Source organism: Panulirus ornatus, chromosome 1 (genome assembly GCF_036320965.1).
Source record: "Panulirus ornatus isolate Po-2019 chromosome 1, ASM3632096v1, whole genome shotgun sequence".
NCBI lineage: Eukaryota > Metazoa > Arthropoda > Malacostraca > Decapoda > Palinuridae > Panulirus > Panulirus ornatus.
The window spans coordinates 88,970,797-88,990,770 of NC_092224.1; the positions used below are offsets into that span (position 1 = coordinate 88,970,797).

Sequence of the window (19,974 nt, forward strand, 5' to 3'; positions counted from 1 at the left end):
CATTTCTTCTACCTAGATAATATTTTCCATAATCAGGAGGGCACTGGCAACTCCAGTAGTAACACGGAGGGTGATACGACCAGATTGGCATTGCCTGTGATCAGCTTCGATGGCAGTATAAGGTCTATTTTCTGACTTACCCGAAAGCTAATGATAGACTCTACGCAAATCAGTAGTACTAAATACGTAATCTTTAACTACATTTCCCATCATTTCATCTACTCTCGGCTATGGGTAGAGATCCAGTAGGATTGGAACGGCTGATGACCTGTGTATAATCAAGAACCATAAGACTAGTTTGATTCCCACTGGTCACCACAAAGGTCTGAGCACGGCAAGTTTGGCCTTATAGCAAGTTTTGCCTCATGAGAGCCCGCTTGAAGTCCATCAATGGAGGAGTCCCGTATATAGCTGACTCGATACTGATTTGCCTCTACATTGCTGAAGTTATAATCGTAATTACCGTAGACCCAGCAGGATATGTATCTAAAGCCTTCCCAGCCAGCCTGCCTCCTGTCTGCAGTGACACTATGTTCATGTTTGACAAACGTTGTCGAAGAACTTCAGCAATAATTTCATAGATATGAAATGAAACATACTGATACGTCTGTTCAGCATTTTTGGGGGCTGTGAAAGCCGATGGTCACCAAGAACTGATCTATATGTGTGGTTACCACTAGAGCCACTGTTTAGCTACGGTACTCGAGTTAGGATCATCTTCGAACCTTCTTGGTCTGAGGAACCTGTGTCTACATAGGACTGAGAGGATAAGGTTGCTATGGGTGGAGATAAGCTCGCTACACGGAGGTTTTCATTCACTCAGTTACATTGGCATGGAACAAATACAATAGCATTCAACTGTTGATTACGTAGTGTGGTACAGAATCATGAGAACATTTAAACGAATGTCCCCTCTGGTCATCAGTGGTGACAATTTGTTAAATCCATTACACTGATTTTCATGGCAGCATTAACTTCTTTACCCTTGGCCTTCAGTGTCAGCTGCACATCTTGAAACCCAGAGCTATCACCACAATGTCATTAGGAATGCCCGACTCAGAGCTGTAACAGCAGCAAACTGGTTCAGGCAGCTCGTAACAGTAGCAAGAGCTAAGTATAGTCATGCAACCCATTTACTAATGTCATGGAAACCCCTTTTTCAGCAACAGCCTATTGGCCGAAAATGGAAGGTGTTGGCAAGAAAATTCGACCGTGACAGGATTCGAACCTGCAATCTTCGGATCCGAAGTCCGACGCCTTATCCCTTAGGCCACACGGTCGTACAAATGTGACGGCTCGCTCTCCTCTACAGAGCTGTGAAGGCGACCCTGTCAGCAGAGCTGTGGCTCAGGTGTTGTGCCTCTGGTTTTCGGTTTTGACCTCGTACATCCTCCACAACTCGCTGAATTGAGGTTCCTACGGGATCCGGCCACTCAGAACTAGCTAGAAAGAGGCCTCCTTATTCCCCGACAACTCAAAGCTAACTACCCTGAGGCATCCATAATCCCAGGCCACTCAGGAGTAGGTAGACTGATGCGTCTATAGTCTCCAGGTCATACAGACCTAACTGGTCTGAAGTGTCTGCCGTCCCATGGCTAATTCGGAAGTAGCTGGTCTGAGGCATCTGATACTCCCGGCCACTCAGAACTGATTGGTCTGAGGGAGCTACTGTTCCCTAGCCAACCATACCCAGCGTCCACAGTCTCCTCTGCCACTCAGAGCCAGTTGGTCTGAGGCGGCCACAATCCTCCAGCCACTCAAATCCACCTGGTCTAAAGCGCCCATAGTCCTCCGTTCACTAAGAACTCGCTGGTCTGAGGCTTCTGAAGTCTCTCTCGCCACTCAGAACTAGCTGGTCCGTGGCTTCCACAGCACTTTGGTCATACAGAACTCTGACTAAGGCATCCACAGGCCTTCCTCATCACTCGCAACTCTCTGGTCTGGTCAGGATTTCCATTCCCTTTTTTAAGTTTGGTGATCTCTCTCTCTCTCTCTCTCTCTCTCTCTCTCTCTCTCTCTCTCTCTCTCTCTCTCTCTCTCTCTCTCTCTCTCTCTCTCTCTCTCTCTCTCAGTTCCTGTATCCGTGTACAACTCTTCCACTGTTGAACTTCCCGTCACGATGCATTGTTCCCTTTCCATCCACCCGCCTGAAAACTCTATTAAGCTGAGGAATTCAATATACACCGCAAGGATTGGTTAAGCTCAACCCGGGTTGGTCTTGTCGGTGCTGAGGCCTTTTCTTTTTACCTCCTTAACGATGTGGAACAGTTAATCAAACACTCAACGCAAGTTCCCGACCGTCGCCACTAGTCTTTTATCTTTCCATCTTTTTCTAACTTTTTTTTTTTTCTAAACCTCGAGGCTCCAGTCACGGACAAAAGTCTGTCCATATCACGGCCAGGGCCTCAGTTAAGATATGAAGAGGTTAATGAAAGGATAAAAGAAGAGATGAGGGAGAGTGTTTACGGCTTTTGGAGGAAGTGTAAAACCTGTCTTTTAGAAAGTGCCAGGTCATAGTTATTGGAAAGGACATGAGAGGGTGGAGAATTCCAAAGTTTCTGGGTGAAGGGAAAGAAACAGTTGCCAACGGCCACACAGTAATCCTTTGACTCAGAAATTTCCCGAGTAGTACGTGATCTAGCTACTGGTGTGGGTACGCAAGCAGCCAGCTCTCGGGAGCAAAAACCAAAGTAATACTTGTAGAAGAGGGAAAGTGAACCAACACTGCGGCGTAGGGCAAATGGATCAAGCTTTAAAACTAAGTCTACGAGAGTTGCCAAGTTAGATCGTTTACGATTCAGCCCTGTCAAGTAAGGCTGCAGAGCTAGAACCACCCCAGATGTGAGAGTTACAGCTACATAGATACACATACTACACAAGGTCCAGTCGAAGTGACCTAGCCTTAACGCCTGCACTCCAGACAAGGACAGATCAATCCTTTGTATAAAGGTAGCACTGTTCGGAAGCAATTTTGACGTCTAAACAGGACTCCCAGTTTCCCAAAGACAGACGTAGCTATTTCTATAATGTGAGGTGTGAATATAGCGTGGATGTTACTGTAATACCAAGTACCTTCATTGGGTCAAGTGGTGGAATTACAGAACCGTCAAAGGAAACAGGAAAGTTGTAGGGAATTTTCGATAGAGAGATGGATAGAAACTGGCCCTTTGGAGACATTAAACTTAAAGATTTCGCCTAGCTATTAAGATATCCTGTCCAGGTCTGAGTTTCTTGATGAAGTGATGTCGAGACGAGATGCGCTGCAAACAGGTGAGAAAAGGTGCATGACTGAAGGATGTGGAGGAATGCAGTGTTGAGTCGGAAGCGTGTGAGTGCATTGGGATATTTGTAGAAAAAAGAATAGCTTTGATAAAGAGAAAAAAGAAAGTGAAGGAAAGAGGACAGAACCTTGTGAGACTCCGTTGTTGATGAAAAAAAAAGGAGGATAGGCTGATCCTTCAACAACCGCGGAGTTAGATCAGCGAAGTGTGGGAGAAGAGCCAAAAGAGGGAAGCTTAGACGTGAGACACCGATGCAACACCTTGTCAGAATCTTTTAGGGATGAAGACCAGACATTCGTAAGATAAGAAAATATATCACCAGTGGACCTCTCCTTACGGAAGCCGTACTGGTAATCAGAGAGAATACTAAGATGATGGAAGTCTGAATGATTTGGAGTTGAGGAGGGATTCAAAGACCTTGGAAATGTTAGATTTCAAAGCAACAGGACGATGATTAGTGGGGTTAGAACGTTTATCCTTCTTAGGGATGAGAGATTTACCGACACATGCCTCCAAGAAGAAGGAAGACTTCTGGTTTCTAACGAAAACGGCACAAACGAGCAAGCACAGGTGCAAGTTCAGAGCCGCGTTCTTTCAGTTCACGGGATTGGATGACATCAGGCCCATAAGACACTTGTGAACTCTCTCAGTATAACCACATTACTTCTATTCCTTTAGGGTCGTCCACCCACAACTTTATGCCTATCACTTCTCGTTATGCACGCCTGCCCTCCATCCCTATCTCAAGACGCCTACTTTGTCACTACGGAAGAGCTGTCTGCAAGTGTCCTCGCGCCCAAGGCTTGTACCTAAGGCACACGTCTCACTGTTGCTTCCGATAATTTCAATGTGGAGACCTGCCACTCGAGGATTAACCGTTCTGATATCTCCCTTCTTCCTTCGAATAGCTAAATTGAGGAATCCTCCATCACGTTTCGTCCTTCCATCTTCTTATAACCTCTTTACCATTAGATGTTAGGCGTGCAGACATGACTGATTTCTGTTTTCTTTTCTCTCATCTTTATTTCTTTCACCTTGGATGCTTTATTGATTAGGGCATTTTTGTCTGTGCCTTGTCGGTCACCATGAAAAAAGGAGGAGGGAAAGATCTAACAGCTAAGGAAGCCCATACCTACATTATGAATCTATAACAAAAGGTCATAGTCTTCAGGGAGACCACTGTCGCAATACCACATCTGATTTGAGAAACCGACTCGCACAGTTTTGTATTGTCTGGGAAATCTGTTGCTGACGATGATACATTGGTATGTGTACTGAGGAAACCCACCTTTAACCTTACTTCAGTGATTCGGGAAATTTTGCGTGTCTGTGATGATAAACAATCTAGGACCCCTCACTGGTACATCAAGTTCTCTACCCCAAGACTTCAGTATCAGCCACACACGTCTTGAGACCCTGAGCCGTCACAGTAACATCATTAGAATGTCCAACTCTGAACTGTAACATCATTATACAGGTTCGGGCAACTTGTAAGTGTAACAAGAGCAAGGTACAGTCACATGACCCTGATCAGCTGGTTGCTAATATCAGGGAAATCCCTTAGGCAGTAACTGCCCATTGGCTGGATATGGAAGCTGTTTTGCAAGAAAATCGACCGTGACAGGATTCGAACCTGCAATCTTCGGATCCGAAGTCCGACGCCTTATCCATTAGGCCACACGGTCGTACGAGCGAGGGAGCTCACTCTGCTCTACAGGTCTGTGAAGTCGACCTTGTCAGGAGAGATTTTGTTCAGGTGGTACACCTCTGGTTGTCGGCTCTGGTCACGTACATGCATCCTTCACGCTGCCGTCAGCAATACCAGAACACATTAGAATGATGCGTCCATAGCCCCCCTCCCACTCATAGATACCTGATATATTGAGGCGCCCATCCACTCAAACCTTGCTGATCTGAGGCGTCCACAGTACCAAGACTCCTCAGATCTAGCTGATAGTGAGGCGCCTACAGTCCCTAGCCATTCAGAAATAGCAGATCTTAGGCATCTGTAGTGTCGAGTCACTCAGAGCCAGCGGGTCTAATGCATCAACACTCCCTCGTCCACTCAAAACTAACTGGCCTTAGGCGTACTAAGACCCTAACCACTCAGAACTCGTTTGTCTAAGGCTATTGCAATGCTCTTGGTCCCTCAGATTCAGCTGACGAGGCCTTTTAGAACTAGCTGATTTGAGGCGCCTTAAGTACCCGGCCAATCGGAACTTGCTGATCTAAGGCGTCAGTAGTCCCCGTCTATTTTGAACGAGCGGGTGTGAGGCGTCCACAGTCCTTCCTCCAGCCACTCGGGACTTTCTGGTCTAAGGCGTCTTCACAATCCCCCTGGCCGCTCAGAACTGGCTGGTCTGATACACTCTCGCCTGTTCCCCTCAAACCTTGCCTCGCGGGGGAAGACGTCCTCAACGTCTTATCAAAACATCTTTTGTTTCTCTTCCATCGTTTGTTGACCATTCTTATCGTTTTCTCATTCCTTTCTCTTTTTCTTCTTTTGCTTTCTCTAGAACGTTCTTAGCTCTTCTTGCATTATCTTTTCAAGCTGTCTTTTCTCTTGGTTTCTATTCTTTTTTTTTCGTTTTTTACGTTCTTCTGGGGCAGTTGTTCCACTTGTAACACTAATAATATCATGTACGATGACTGTTGCTTAGATATATTCACAAGTATATGAATTCCATCTTGTGATGTATATATTGCTAGACAAGGACACCCTCTGCTACAGAATGAATTAATTTGTTCGAGGAATCCACTGCCATGATATTCGTTCATCCCACTGTGAACTCCACTGTAACAAATCATACAGTTCGGGGAAACCACTGTTGCAATATCAGTCTGTTTACGAAACGACCTCATGCGATCTCGCATGAACTCTCTGGGAACTCTGATAACAATACGTCGATGTGTCCACTGAAGGATCCTACTGCTCAAGACTGAGTCGCTGGTTCGGGATTTTCGCACTTCATTGCTAATCAACAACACAGGGCTCTCGTTCGTCCATAATCTTCTTTATCCCCCCCGACTTCTCTGTTACCGTGACGTCGGTGGGAACGTCCAACAGGGCTCTACCATCAGGAAATTGGTTCGGGCAGCTCGTAACTGTTAACAAGAGCAAGGTGGAGCCACGCAGCCGGTTGATTCTACATAGCTACTAACGTCAGGGAAACGCCTTGGGCAAGAGCAGCTCAATAGTTGGATGGGGTTAGCTGTTGGCAAGAAAATCGACCGTGACAGGATTCGAACCTGCAATCTTCGGATCCGAAGTCCGACGCCTTATCCCTTAGGCCACACGGTCCTGTGCGAGTGGAGGTTCGTTCTCCTCTGCAGACCTGTCAGGAGAGCTGTGGCTCAGGTGGTGTCCCTCTGGTTGTCGGCTTGTGCCACGTACACCACCCCCCCACCAACCACGGACTGTCATCACGAACGCACCACACGACAGCCTGATACCATCACGGACATACCAACACACAGATTAATGTCATCACGGACACACCAAACGGCAGACTGATACCTTCACGGACACAACAGACAACAGACTGACTGGTACCATCACGGACACACGAGACTACAGACGAAAATCATCAAAGACACACTAGGCGACAGACTGATGCCATCACGGACACACCAGACGACTGACTGACCCCATCACGGACATAACAGACAACACACTAATGCCATCACGGACACACTAGACGACGGACTGACCCCATCACGGACACACCAGGAAAACAGATTGATGCCATCACGGACACACCAGAAGACATTCGTCATGCGCTGTTCCGACAATGTTGGGGACGAAGACGCGCATAACCCCAGTGTTCACACATAAGGCTTCATGCACCACCAGAGGCGTTACGCCACAGTTACCAGGCATCGTCCTCAAAATGAACGCCATTGATACCATGCACGGCATCAAGAAAGGGACACTGATACCATGCACAGTAGCGAGAATAGCGCTACTGATATCATGCAGAATATCAATGAATAACGCCATTGATACCATGCCACAGTATCAAGAATAACGCCCCAATGCCTCCACTAAGGAAGGAGTCATGCACATCTCTCAGAATGACGCAGGTACGCAATGGCGCACAAGGATGATGTAGCCATAAAGATGTTCTAGAATGGTGAGAGACATGCCTGGATCATAGAATGATTCTGCAATATGAAATTCTAGAATGATCTATTTTTCCACAGCTCCCACAATAGCACTGTCATGCAGGGATCCCCGAGTTGTATAGACATCGATAGATCCAAGAATGATGTATTTATGTAATGATTCCTTAACACAAGCCTGGAATACTGTGTTAAAGGGATCGAGTCCCATCGTAGTTGAGAGCGGATGGGATCGTGATTGTAGTCAGTTATACATAGCTCTCAAAACAATGCAACTGTTACTAGGAAATTCTAGTTTGACGCAGACTTACGGTGGTTTAAAGATGAATCAACTATTTAAGACTTTAGAATGACCCAGCTATTGCAATCCTACACTCCCCAAACTGAGCAACCTTCAATAGATTACATAATAGTACAGATTACAGGCTAATAGGTTATCTGAATCATGTAGTCATGCTATCGCGGGCAGTTTCTCAAACCTACGGAAACTAACTGTCTGCAACATTCAGAATGATATTGCTGCTGTACACAGTACCCGGAGTTCTGCAGTGTACAGTTCCTACACTGATGTTGCCACAGTCTCCTCACTGAGGTTGCAAAGACTCCCATCTTCTTTGCCTGCCCTCATTCACGCTGTACACCCAGCACTGACGCGTCGTCCCTTCTTCCCACAACTTCCATCCTCACCTTCACATATCATCATTCCCTCGTCTCTTAGTTACTTCTCATTTTACATTCCTAATACGTATAATTTTCTCGTGTCACCCCCTTTCCCTACCCTCGCCAGCCTTGATCGCCTTTTTTCTAAATTTCTTTCTCTTTCTGGATCTGTTCACGTAGCATTTCTATGCTGCTCATTCCAAATGACAGGTGTTAAAAGGTTGATACTTGAAAAGGAAAAGAAGCTACTTCTTAGGTCACGTGCGCGTAGGAAGCGCAGCAAGCGCCTACCTAAACTTTAAGGAGCGCAAGAGATACCCATGAAGTGGAGGCCACACGCTATGTACATCACAGTTGGATTTATTCGATTATCTCCAGCATGACGACAAGTCAGTCGTGTTATCTCTGTACTGGGAAATTTGGCTTCCCAGTTATTCATAATCATTAGAATTGTAAGTCTTGATTATACAGATTATGCCAGAGCAGGCGAATCCTGAAGGAGATAATGACGACAAATGTTAGTGGTACAGATGTTCATAACGTAAGGTTACGCCTGTTACAGATGTTCATAAAGACATGTTTGGCAGGTGTGACAGGGGACTGAGTCACAGACGCCGGGGAGTAGCTACGCTGCTGGTGTTGTTTCAGAGGATCGAAGTTTAAAACAATACTCAAACTAGTTTATGAAATCCGGGAGCTTTGATACGATGCATTATTATTAGTACAAAATTCTAACTTACTTCAGAGACCTGCTTCTAAGGTACGAATTACCGCGCTGAGAAAGGTGCTGCCAGTCAGATTATTACTATATGAGATCAGGAGCAATCACTACACCACTGAATATGTCTAGATGAAGATTGTTACGGGAATGAATAGAGAAAGATCCGATGCAACGGAAGCATTTTGCGTGTGGCGCTGCTATGAATGGAGGTTTGGGTGTTGAGTGACGAAACCACCAAGTGTGAAGAGTGAGAAGTAAGAAGCGTTTTTGTTAGAGTGAAGAGTGAAAAGTAAGAAGGGTTTTCGTAAGCGTAAAAGGTCATGGTTCACATAACACACTAGACACGAGTTCATGATGTGCGCTAGTCATGTTGAGAAGGCTTTGTGTACCTGTTTAGTTCCATCAGGCTGGGGATGGAGGAACGATGATACATACATACATACATGCATACATTAATATATACATAAATCATACATACAGACAGACAGACATAAAAATATACACACATACACACATACATATATACATACATACATACATACAAGGATACATATATACAAACACATGTACATATATACATACATAAATAAAACATTTAACAAGTATTTTCATATCAGTTTAGGACACACCTTGCAAGAGCAGGTATATATATCGCCTCAGGAACCCAGGTGTTGTACAAACAGTGTTGATTGCCTCAGCAGACGACATGTCCGCTACGGTATCAGTACAACGTTAACACATTCCTCAGCGAGTCAGTTATCTTCTGTGCCACACCAACTGTACTACATACAGTCTGACTGAGAACCTGCTGCTACCCTCACACTCATGCGGAACTCTGAGCTGTATATCATCATACTGGCGCAGGCAAGCCATGATAGTAGTGGCAGGAGGCAAGGTATTTCAATGTACCATGACTTCTACATTTGTAACAATTAGGTTATACCAACACGTTTCATATGAGACGGATAATGTTGTTTGTAAAAATCGACCGTGACAGGATTCGAACCTGCAATCTTCGGATCCGAAGTCCGACGCCTTATCCGTTAGGCCACACGGTCATGAAGAACACAACCGTGCACAGCCCTCCAGTAGAGTGTAGATATGTTAAACCCTTGATGAAACCAGTGCCAAGCACCAATTCCAGGTCTGACGGACATTACCTAGGGTGATTCCACGGACGCCATGCATTCTTCCCACGACTCCAGTGATCCAAGGAACACGTCCCAGAAAAACGTTGTCATGTTATGTCTACCAATTGCCACCGTGATGCCGGACACCCCATGAACGCCCTCAAAATGTCACCGCTGTTTTGTCTATGAATCCGGTCGCTTATGATGCCCGGTTTTTATACGTATGGGGCCGGTCACTTTTAAGGATGGTGCTGGCAGCTGTTTGAAGGTATGGTACCCTTGCTCTAGATATGGTACCTAGTCGTTCTCGGTCGTTCTAGTTGCAGTACAGGTTGTTCTAGGTACGGTGCCGGTTGTTCTAGATACCGTGCCCGTTGTTCTAAGTATGGTGCCAGTCGTCCTAGATATGGTGTCTGTTTTTCTAGGTATGGTGCCTGTTGATCTAGGTACGGTGCTGCTGATCTCAGTATGGTGCCGGTTGTTTTGGGTACTGTGCCGGTTGTTCTACGTACTGTGCCGGCTGCCTTAAGTAAAAACAAGTCCATAAACTTTTCCACTGAGTGCCATTATCAATAGCACGACCGGAGCAGTTGGGACCCTGAAAGAGTAAACAGATACTCTAGTAATGAGTTCCTCAATTAATGATATGAAAATACTCGTTACTTTACTAAACACACAAAGCGACATCGTAATTAGTTCTGAAGCGTTAAGATAGAATAAGATACATAAATAGATGTGGCGTTCCTGTATTGGTATGAAATTTTGTAACTGCAGCTTCTTAACCAAATGGATGGTATAAAACTCTGAAAGATGGGAGCGAAGGTGAGACAGAAGAGTAGTGGGTAGGGAGAGGGTTCACATACGGTGTTTATGGACATCAGGAAAGACAAATAAGATATGAGTGAATGATAAGGGAATGATGACACGACGGTGAGGTCAAAAGATGTGGACGAAGAGAGATGTTAGTGTGAAGGGTGCCGTTTGGGGCTGGCAAGGAAGATGGTGTCTTTACGCCTTAAGAATCTATGGCAACCTCAGTATAGGAGATCTACATCCCAATATGTGTATGGCAACATCATTCTGAGAGCCTCACTCTCGGGAGTTCTGCATGGCAATCCTATTCTGGAGTCTCTTTACGGCTGCATGAGTTTAGTGTCTGTATCATGCTGGGATCCTTGTTCATGGCAGGTCACTGTAGGAGCTATGCACGTTAGCATCTTTCTGGGAGTTATGCATGGCAGCTCACTCTGAAATCTGTGCATGACGTGGGTTATTCTGATATCTTTTAATTGCTGTATGACTCCTAAAACGCTCCAAGGCTACGTTCAGGGCGCATTCTTCCACCTGGGGAAAAAAAATCCTTAAAGGAGTTGGAAAGCTGTCTAAAAAAATTCACAAGGGACACCCGGAACGCGCCGAAAGTTGTGTAAGTTTTAGCTGGGTCACTCGTGAGATCTCGTGGTGTTGGCTTGTTGCCACGTTCCTGTGGAGGCTGCTGGAGGTGGTGTCCATCATCCATCTCACCATGAGTGACGAAGACGAGCAACAAGTTAGGGGTGGAACCTGACCTGCGTTCTTGCCCTAACCTGTGGTGTTGTCCTGAAGTGTAGAGTTTTCCTGAACTGAGGTGTTGTCCTGACCTGCAGGGTGGTCATGACCTGCGATTTTGTCTTGACTTCAGATATTGTCCTGACCTTCAGTTTTTGCTCGACCTGTGGTGCTGTCCTGACTTGACCTTTTCCTGACGTGTTATGTTTGCCTGACTAGCGATATTGTCCTGACCTGTGATATTGTCCTTATCTCCGGTGTTGTCCTTGACCTACTGTGTTGTCTCGCTGTGATTCAACCCAAATGTGGTTACTTGTTGGGTCAACTGGAAGGTCAACCATGTCACCAGCTGTAACAAAGCAAGTGTGGAATTATCATTTCGAATGACTGAATCCAGATTTGAGAAAGTAGTATACACAAACGTGACATTTCAAAGCCTAAAAAAAAATGTTGAACTGAGTATTTTGAATTCTCAAGATGAGGCGCGTCCAGATCGAGTTGGTTGTGGGAGGTTAGAGGGTAGGGGGAGACAACGAGACAGACTAAGGCTGAAAACCATAATGTTGTAGGTTCTGCATGACAGTATCACTCTGAGCCTTATGTGAGAAAGAAATGAATTCTGGTGGTTGTGCATGACAGCATGATTTCAGTATCATTTCATAGCTGCATCAGTCTAGGATCTCTGCATGACTGCGTCATTCTATGTTATCAGAATGACTGTATTGTGCCTGAATATTTATAGGTTTATTTCATTCTCGAGTTTCTGCAAAACTATATCTTACGAGGAGCTGTGCGCGATTGCATAACTCTGGGAGATGTTCATTATTGCATCAGTCTGAGGGATGTGCATGACAGCATCGGTGTGGGAGATGTGCATGGCAGCATCAGTGTGGGAACTTCATAAGTAAATAATTCTGGAACCTGTGCACCCCGTTACTCTCCAAAGTAACGCACGCATCTCCTTTCCTTCCAAAGCTATTCAGGCTCCCTGTCATCCCACCACCCCCACCCAAAGCAGAGAGAGAGAGAGAGAGAGAAACACCATTTTCTTTGTAAAGCTGCAGTGGTATCGGATTTCTTTCCCTCCCATATCTAGACAGATAACCTCCTCCACATTCTGAACCATACTATACCCGTTTTCTACTCCGAAGCCAAACATGATTCATGCCAGGTCCTAATCGGTGGTTTTTCCTCACTCCCTCTGGAGTTTCACAGCCACCCTCTGCGTCTCTCCTTAACTGACTTCGGAGCTGTGCGTATACCTTCCCCATACATCTTCAGTAGTGCACAGACGCCTACTATCCCTTCAGAACTAGACAAGAGGCAGCGATGTGCACATGTCTCCGCTCCTTCCACATTGTACCTGAATTATCTCTTCCTATAAAGTTATAAATACAACTCCTACCTTCAACTCGAGAGCGGGACGAACACCATTTCCCTCGTCAGACCTGTACAAGTCTCTCTTCCCATTGTGCGAGAACTTAGATTTCCCCCACAGCTCTGTGGTCGTCCTCTCCAGAGCTGAACTGTACAACCTTCACCTTTAAGTCAGGACAGTGTAACGGGCCACGTCAATATCACTTGTAAGGACAACATCACAGGTCAGGGACAATATCACTGGTCATCAGTATCACAGGTTAGACATAATCACAGGTCAGGCGAACTCAGCAGGTCAAGACAATATCACTGGTCATCAGTATCACAGGTTAGGACATAATCACAGGTCAGGCGAACTCAACAGGTCAGGCGAACACCACAGGTCAGGACAATATCACTGGTCATCAGTATCACAGGTTAGAACATTATCACAGGTCAGGGAACACCACAGGCCAGGCGAACACCGCAGGTCAGGACAATATAAGCTTAGGACAACACCACTGGTCAAGACATCATAAGTCAGAACAATATAACAAGTCAGGCAAACACTTGCAAGTCAGGGCAACATCACAAGTCATGATAATGCCATAGATTAGGACTATATCTCAGTTCAAAACTACACCTCTTCTCAGGACAATATCATACGACAGGACAACGAGACAGGTCAAGACAACTCTGTAGATCAGAATAACTTTGTTGGTCGAGACAACTTCGCAGGTCATGACCACCCTGCAGGTCAGGACAGCACCTCAGTTCAGGAAAATTCTACACGTCAGGACAACGCCACAGGTTAGGGCAAGAACGCAGGTCAGGTTCCACCCTCAACTTGTTGCTCGTCTTCGTCACTCATGGTAAGATGGATGATGGACACCACCTCCAGCAGCCTCCACAGGAACGTGGCAACAAGCCAACACCACGAGACCTTACGAGTGACCCAGCTAAAACTTAACTTTCGGTGCGTTCCTGGGTGTCCCTTGTGAAACTTTTTAGACGACTTTCTAAATCTTTGGGGGAATCTCTGCCCCCAGGTGGAAGGCTGCTCTCTGAAATTATGCAGATACCATGCAGAGATGTCAGGAAAATGTATCCTTGAAGTGTTTTAGGAATCATACAGCAGTTCAGAAATATCAGAATACCCCAAGCCATGCACAGCTTTCAGAATGAGCTGCCTTGCATAACCCTCAGAGAGACGCTGACGTGCATAGCTCCTACAGTGACCCGCCATGAACAAGATCCCAGTATGACGCCGCCGTACACACACACTAAACTCATGCAGCCGTAAAGAGACTCCAGAATAGTGTTCCCATGCAGAACTCCCGAGAGTGAGGCTTTCAGAATGATGTTGCCATACACATATTGGGGTGTAGAGCCTCTATACTTAGGTTGCCATAGCTTCTTAAGGCGCAAAGACACCGTCTTACTTGTCGTCAGTCGCAGTTGTACCCCTCACGCTGACCTCTTCCATTCGTCCCCATCTTATAACCTCACCGTCGTGTCATCATTTCCTCGTCTTTTACTCATATCTTATTTCCCTTTTTTAACGTAAACCCTCTCTCCATCCAGTACTTTTCTGTCTCACCTCCTCCCCATCTTTCAGCCTCTCTATTTCTTGATGAGAGTCTTATACCACTCAATTGTTTAAGAATTTGCAGTTGCAAAATGTTATTTCTACAGGAAACGTAGATTTGATAATGAGTATAGTATCCCAAGGAACTAATACAAACAAATCAATTCAACGTTTCAGAACCGATAACGACGTGGCCTTGTGTATGCATAATAAACTAACAAGTATTTTCACATTATTAGTGGGAAATTTCACTACTCTTGCCTCTCCTTTGACGATTCTGTAATTGCACATCTTGACATAATGACCATACTTAATATTACTGTAACATCCGCTCTTTCTTGGAAACCCTACATTAAGGAAATAGCTAAGTCTGCCTCTATAAAACTGGGTGTCCTGTTTAGATATCGAAATTTCTTTTCTTCTAAACAGTTGCTCCGTTAATGCAAAGGATATGATTCGTCCTTTTATGGAGTTCTGCTCTCACATCTGTAGTGTTCTTGCTTTGTATCCTTACTTGACAGGGTTGAATCGAATCGCTGCAATGTTGGTTCACTTTCCCCTTCCCCAAAGGTATTACTTTGGTTTTTGCTCCCGTGAGCTGGCTGCTTGTGTGCCCCCACTACTAGCTACACCACGTCATGCTCGGCAAGCTGCTACGTCACATGAGCTGCGTGGCCGTCGACAACTCAAGGGTGGGCCGTTTTGATCATTGTTTTCTTCCCCAACACCTCGAAGCTTTAGAACTCTCTGCCTTCACATGTCTTTCCCAATAACTATGAATTGGCATATATCTTTAAAGGTGGGTGTTTTTTTTTGGCTTCCTCCAAAATTTGTAAATACTTTCCCTTGTCTCTTCTTTTTTCCTTTCATCATCCTCTCTGTACTTCAGTTAAGGCCCGGCCTTGATGGGGAGTTTTGTCCGTTACTGGAGCCTTCAACACGGAAAAAAAAATCCATCTACTCTGTAAGGATCCCAACTGCTTCAGTCTCATTATTGATAATGGTGAGTTTGTCGATCCGTCTTTCACTCGGGCACTCGGTGGAAAACGTTTGATGACGCTTTTGTATTAAAGGCAACCGGCACCGTACCTAAAGCAATCGGCACTTTGCCTATAACAACCGGCCTCGATCATAAACAATGGCAACGTACCTAGAGGAATTGGCACCATATCTAGAACACCATATGTCTAGAACAATGGGCACTTTACTTAACCTCTACTGTACGTGGGAGGTTGGACACCATACCGAGAACGACGGTAGCCATATCTACAACAAAGGCACCATACCTTAAACAACCGGCGCCATGCCTAGAACGAACGGCACTCTCGGCTTCCGGAGCAGGTAGGTTCAAGGCCGGCTGTATAAAGCTAATGTTGGTTAACTCAGCGACCCCGCTCTCCTTGCCATAGTAACAGGGCAGAGTGTCAGCAGGTCATAACAGTGTCAGGAGGTAAGGAACCTAGATAAACTAGCAGTGCTCCTGTATCACGAACTAGCAACTTCTTAAAATGGAATGATATCAAACTCAAGAAAATCGACCGTGACAGGATTCGAACCTGCAATCTTCGGATCCGAAGTCCGACGCCTTATCCATTAGGCCACACGGTCGTATGTAGATGTAGCGCAATATATGCAGCCGCCCCTTCCACAGTGGTTGGGCGCCCGGGGCGTGTTCGTGGTTGCCAATATTGACTACTAGAGCTCCCAGAATAACACCCCTGACGTCATCTCGAACTCCCGGAGTGACGTCACGCGCGATGTCACTGTAGTCACACAAAATCCCTGACGTCATCAACACTATACACTAACTCCAGGATAATGTCACCGACGACGGTCACAGTGACGCGTACAGTGACGCCCACGCTCCCATCGTGACGCCTCCAACAGTGCTCACAGTTTCTACATTGACGTCACTGACGTCGCCCACAGCTCCCACAGTGATGCCACTGACGCTGTCCAAAGCTTCCACAGTACGCCACTGCCGCCACCCACAGCTCCCATATTGACACTATTGACGTCACCCACAGCTCCCTCAGTGACGCCACAGACGCTGCCCACAGCTCCCACAGTGACACCACAAACGCTGCTCCCACAGTGAACCCACCCACACCGCCCGCACCTCCCACAGCAACACCACCAGTTCGACGGACATTTCCCAGAATGATTCCACGGTCGCCATGTCTTCCTCTCATGACACCAGTGATCTAAGGCACAGTTACCAGATAACGTCGTCATGTTATGCCCACCAGCTGCTGAAGTCATGCATGTGGCTATGGAGAGGGAAGGGATGATGTGCAGCTTTCTACAGGGAAGGAGGGATCTGGAAAACTCCAGAGGGCAAGTAAGAAGCTTATGGATATATGGAGGGTCTGAGGTCGCACACACAGCCGTACATTGGGTCAGCGCCTGTAGAGGACTTAAAGGTGAGGGTTGTATGTTCATCTCTGGAGGTAGAAAGGATGTCTATTTGGCTCTGGAGAGGACGACCATACAACTCTGGGGGAAAACAAGTTCTCGTACGATGGAAACAGAGAATTGCACAGGTCTGACGAGGGTTAAGGTGTTCATCTTATCAACTTCCTCACTCATGGCAAGAAGGATGGACAAGTGTATGCTCCACAGGAACGTGGCAACAAGCCACCCCTATGAGATCCGCCTGACGGTGCTAGAACTTACATTGATTTTTTCCAGCAGTTGCGGTTACTTTATTGTGCACTCCTCCCCATCCTGTGGGCCATGGCGCAAAAGAGGATACAGTGTGCACCAAAGGTCCAGGGACTGTAGGGCATTCAGAGACTGAAATACAGTACAGGTTACATAGTGAGAATAAGTGTTAACGTAGTTTGGGCAACACAATGAATGATTTGGCAGTTTACATGATAAGTGAAGTTTACAACAGTTGAACAACAGTGATCGGAATGCGTATCTAGATGAATTAGAAAAGATGTATTTACAATAAGTAAATTTATGATGCTTTTCATGTATCCGAGGTAGAACATTGCTTCGTATGAAATATTTGCACATATATTGTATATGACTGAAGGCTTGAGAAAACAAATACTGAAGCTATGAGCTAAAACATACACAACTTTCGGTGCGTTCCGAGTTTTCCTTGTGAAACTTTCAAAGACTGCTTTCCAACCCCTTGGGGGTCACGGCATCCAAGTTGAAGACTGCTGTCTGGAATCATGCAGATACCATACCGAGGTTTCAGGAGAACGTAGCCATGAAGTGTTTTAGGAATGATACAGCAGTTCAAAAAATATCAGAATAACCCAAACCATGCACACTTTTCAGAGTGAGCTGCCATGCATAACTCCCAGAGAGACGCTAACGTGCATGGTTCCTACAGTGACTTGCCATGAACAAGATCCCAGCATGACGCCAGCATACACAGACACTAAACTCATGCAGCCGTAAAGAGACTCCAGAATAGGGTTGCCATGCAGAACTCCCGAGAGTGAGGCTCTCAGAGTGATGTTGCCATACACATATTGTACACATGTTCGGGTGTACAGCTCCTATACTGAGGTTGCCATAGATTCTTGATGCGTAAAGACACTATCTTCCTTACCATTCCGATATTTGTACTCCTAACACTAACGTCTCCCTTATTCCTGTTTCTAACCTCATCTTCGTGTCATTATTCCCTCGTCCTTTAATTATGCAATATTTCTTATGTGAACCCTTTCCTTACCCAGTACTCTTCTGTCTCACCTCCGTCCCATCTTTCAGCTTCTCTTATATCCTGATAAGAGTTCTATACCATCCATCTATTTGCTTAATAATAGGAAACTTACATTTGCGATATGAGTTTACTATCCTCAAGAACTATTGCAAACAAATTGTAAAAATTTCATAACCAATTACGACGTCGCTTTGTGTGTGTTTAGTAAACTAACGAATATATTCATATCATTAGTGGAGGAACTCATTACGAGAGTATCTGTTTACTCTTTCATAAGCCCAGCTGCTGCAGTCTCATTATTGATAGTGGTGAGTTTGTTAGTCCGCCTTTCTCTCAGGTACTCAGTGGAAAACGTTTAATGACGGTTTATTACTTAAAGCAACCGGTACCGTACCTTGAACAACCAGCACCGGACCTGAAGCAACCAACACCGTGTTTAGAACAACGGACAACCACATCTATAACAACCAGCACCATACCTAGAACAACTGGCACCGTATTTAGGACAGCCGCCACTGTACCTACGACAACTGGTATTGTACCTAGTTGAATGGACACCGTACCGAGAATGACCGGAACCATACCTACAACAAAGGCACCATCCCTTAAACAACCGACATCATACCTTCATACTACAACCGGCACTGTCCCCTCGGCTTCCCAAGCTAATGTTGCTGAACTTAGCGACCCGCCCATGACCTCCCCGCCACAGTATAAAGGCAGAGTGTCAGCAGGTCATAACAATGGCAGGTGGTAAGGAATATAGATGAAAGTATAGTGTTTTTGTATGACGCAGATCGTTAAAATGATATGATACTAAACTCAAGAAAATCGACCGTGACAGGATTCGAACCTGCAATCTTCGGATCCGAAGTCCGACGCCTTATCCATTAGGCCACACGGTCATGTATTACTGTAGCTCAATATATGCAGCCAGCCTTTCCACAGTGGTTAGGCGCCCGGGGCGTGTTCGTGGTTGCCAATATTGACTGCTAGAGCTCCCAGAATAACACCACTGACGTCATCTCGAACTCCCGGAGTGAAGTCATGCACAAAAACCCTGACGTCATCAACACTATACACTGACTCCAGGATAATGCCACCGACGACGCTCTCAGTGACGTCTACAGTGACGCCCTCAGCTCCCATCGTGACGCCTCCAACAGTTCCTACATTGACGTCGCTGACGTCGCCCACAGCTCCCATCGTGATGCCACCAGCAATGGTCATAGTTCCCACACTGACGACACTCCCGTCGCCCACAGCTTCCACAGTGATGCCACTGACGCCGTCCACATTACCCACAGTGACGCCACTGACGTCGCGCACAGCTTCCACAGTGACGCTACTGCCGTGACCCACTACTCCCACAATGAAGCCACTAACGCCACCCACAGCTGCCCCATTGACGCTATTGACGTCACCCACAGCTCCCCCAGTGACGCCACCAGTGTTCGACGGACATTTTCCACTGCTCGCACAGTGAACCCACCCACACCGCCCACAGCTCCCACAGCAACACCACCAGTGTTCGACGGACATTTCCCAGAATGATTCCACGGACGCCATGCCTTCCTCTCATGACACCAATGATCTAAGGCACAGTTACCGGATAACGTCGTCATGTTATGCCCACCAGCTGCTGAAGTCATGCATACGGCTATGGAGAGGGAAGAGATGATGTGCAGCTTTCTATAAGGAAGGAGGGATCTAGAAAACTCCAGAGGGCAAATAAGAAGCCTATGGATATATGGAGGGTCTGAGGTCGTACACACTGCCGTACATTGGGTCAGCCCCTGTAGAGGACTTAAAGGTGAGGGGTTGTATGCAGGTCTGGGGGATTACAAGTTCCTGTTACGATGGAAAGAGGAAATGTGTAC

The 19,974-nt window shown here is 46.1% G+C and overlaps 6 non-coding genes across 6 annotated transcripts; all 6 read right to left on the bottom strand.

The window, feature by feature from the left end:
* Positions 1–1,207: 1,207 nt before the first annotated feature.
* TRNAR-UCG (transfer RNA arginine (anticodon UCG)) lies at positions 1,208–1,280 on the bottom strand. Its single transcript has one exon. It is a non-coding gene; the product is annotated as a tRNA-Arg (tRNA).
* A 3,613-nt stretch (positions 1,281–4,893) lies between these two features.
* On the bottom strand, positions 4,894–4,966 carry TRNAR-UCG (transfer RNA arginine (anticodon UCG)). Its single transcript has one exon. It is a non-coding gene; the product is annotated as a tRNA-Arg (tRNA).
* Positions 4,967–6,509: 1,543 nt separating this feature from the next.
* Positions 6,510–6,582, bottom strand: TRNAR-UCG (transfer RNA arginine (anticodon UCG)). Its single transcript has one exon. It is a non-coding gene; the product is annotated as a tRNA-Arg (tRNA).
* Positions 6,583–9,769: 3,187 nt separating this feature from the next.
* Positions 9,770–9,842, bottom strand: TRNAR-UCG (transfer RNA arginine (anticodon UCG)). Its single transcript has one exon. It is a non-coding gene; the product is annotated as a tRNA-Arg (tRNA).
* A 6,099-nt stretch (positions 9,843–15,941) lies between these two features.
* Positions 15,942–16,014, bottom strand: TRNAR-UCG (transfer RNA arginine (anticodon UCG)). The gene has a single exon. It is a non-coding gene; the product is annotated as a tRNA-Arg (tRNA).
* Positions 16,015–18,926: 2,912 nt separating this feature from the next.
* On the bottom strand, positions 18,927–18,999 carry TRNAR-UCG (transfer RNA arginine (anticodon UCG)). The gene has a single exon. It is a non-coding gene; the product is annotated as a tRNA-Arg (tRNA).
* Between the last annotated feature and the right edge of the window lie 975 nt (positions 19,000–19,974).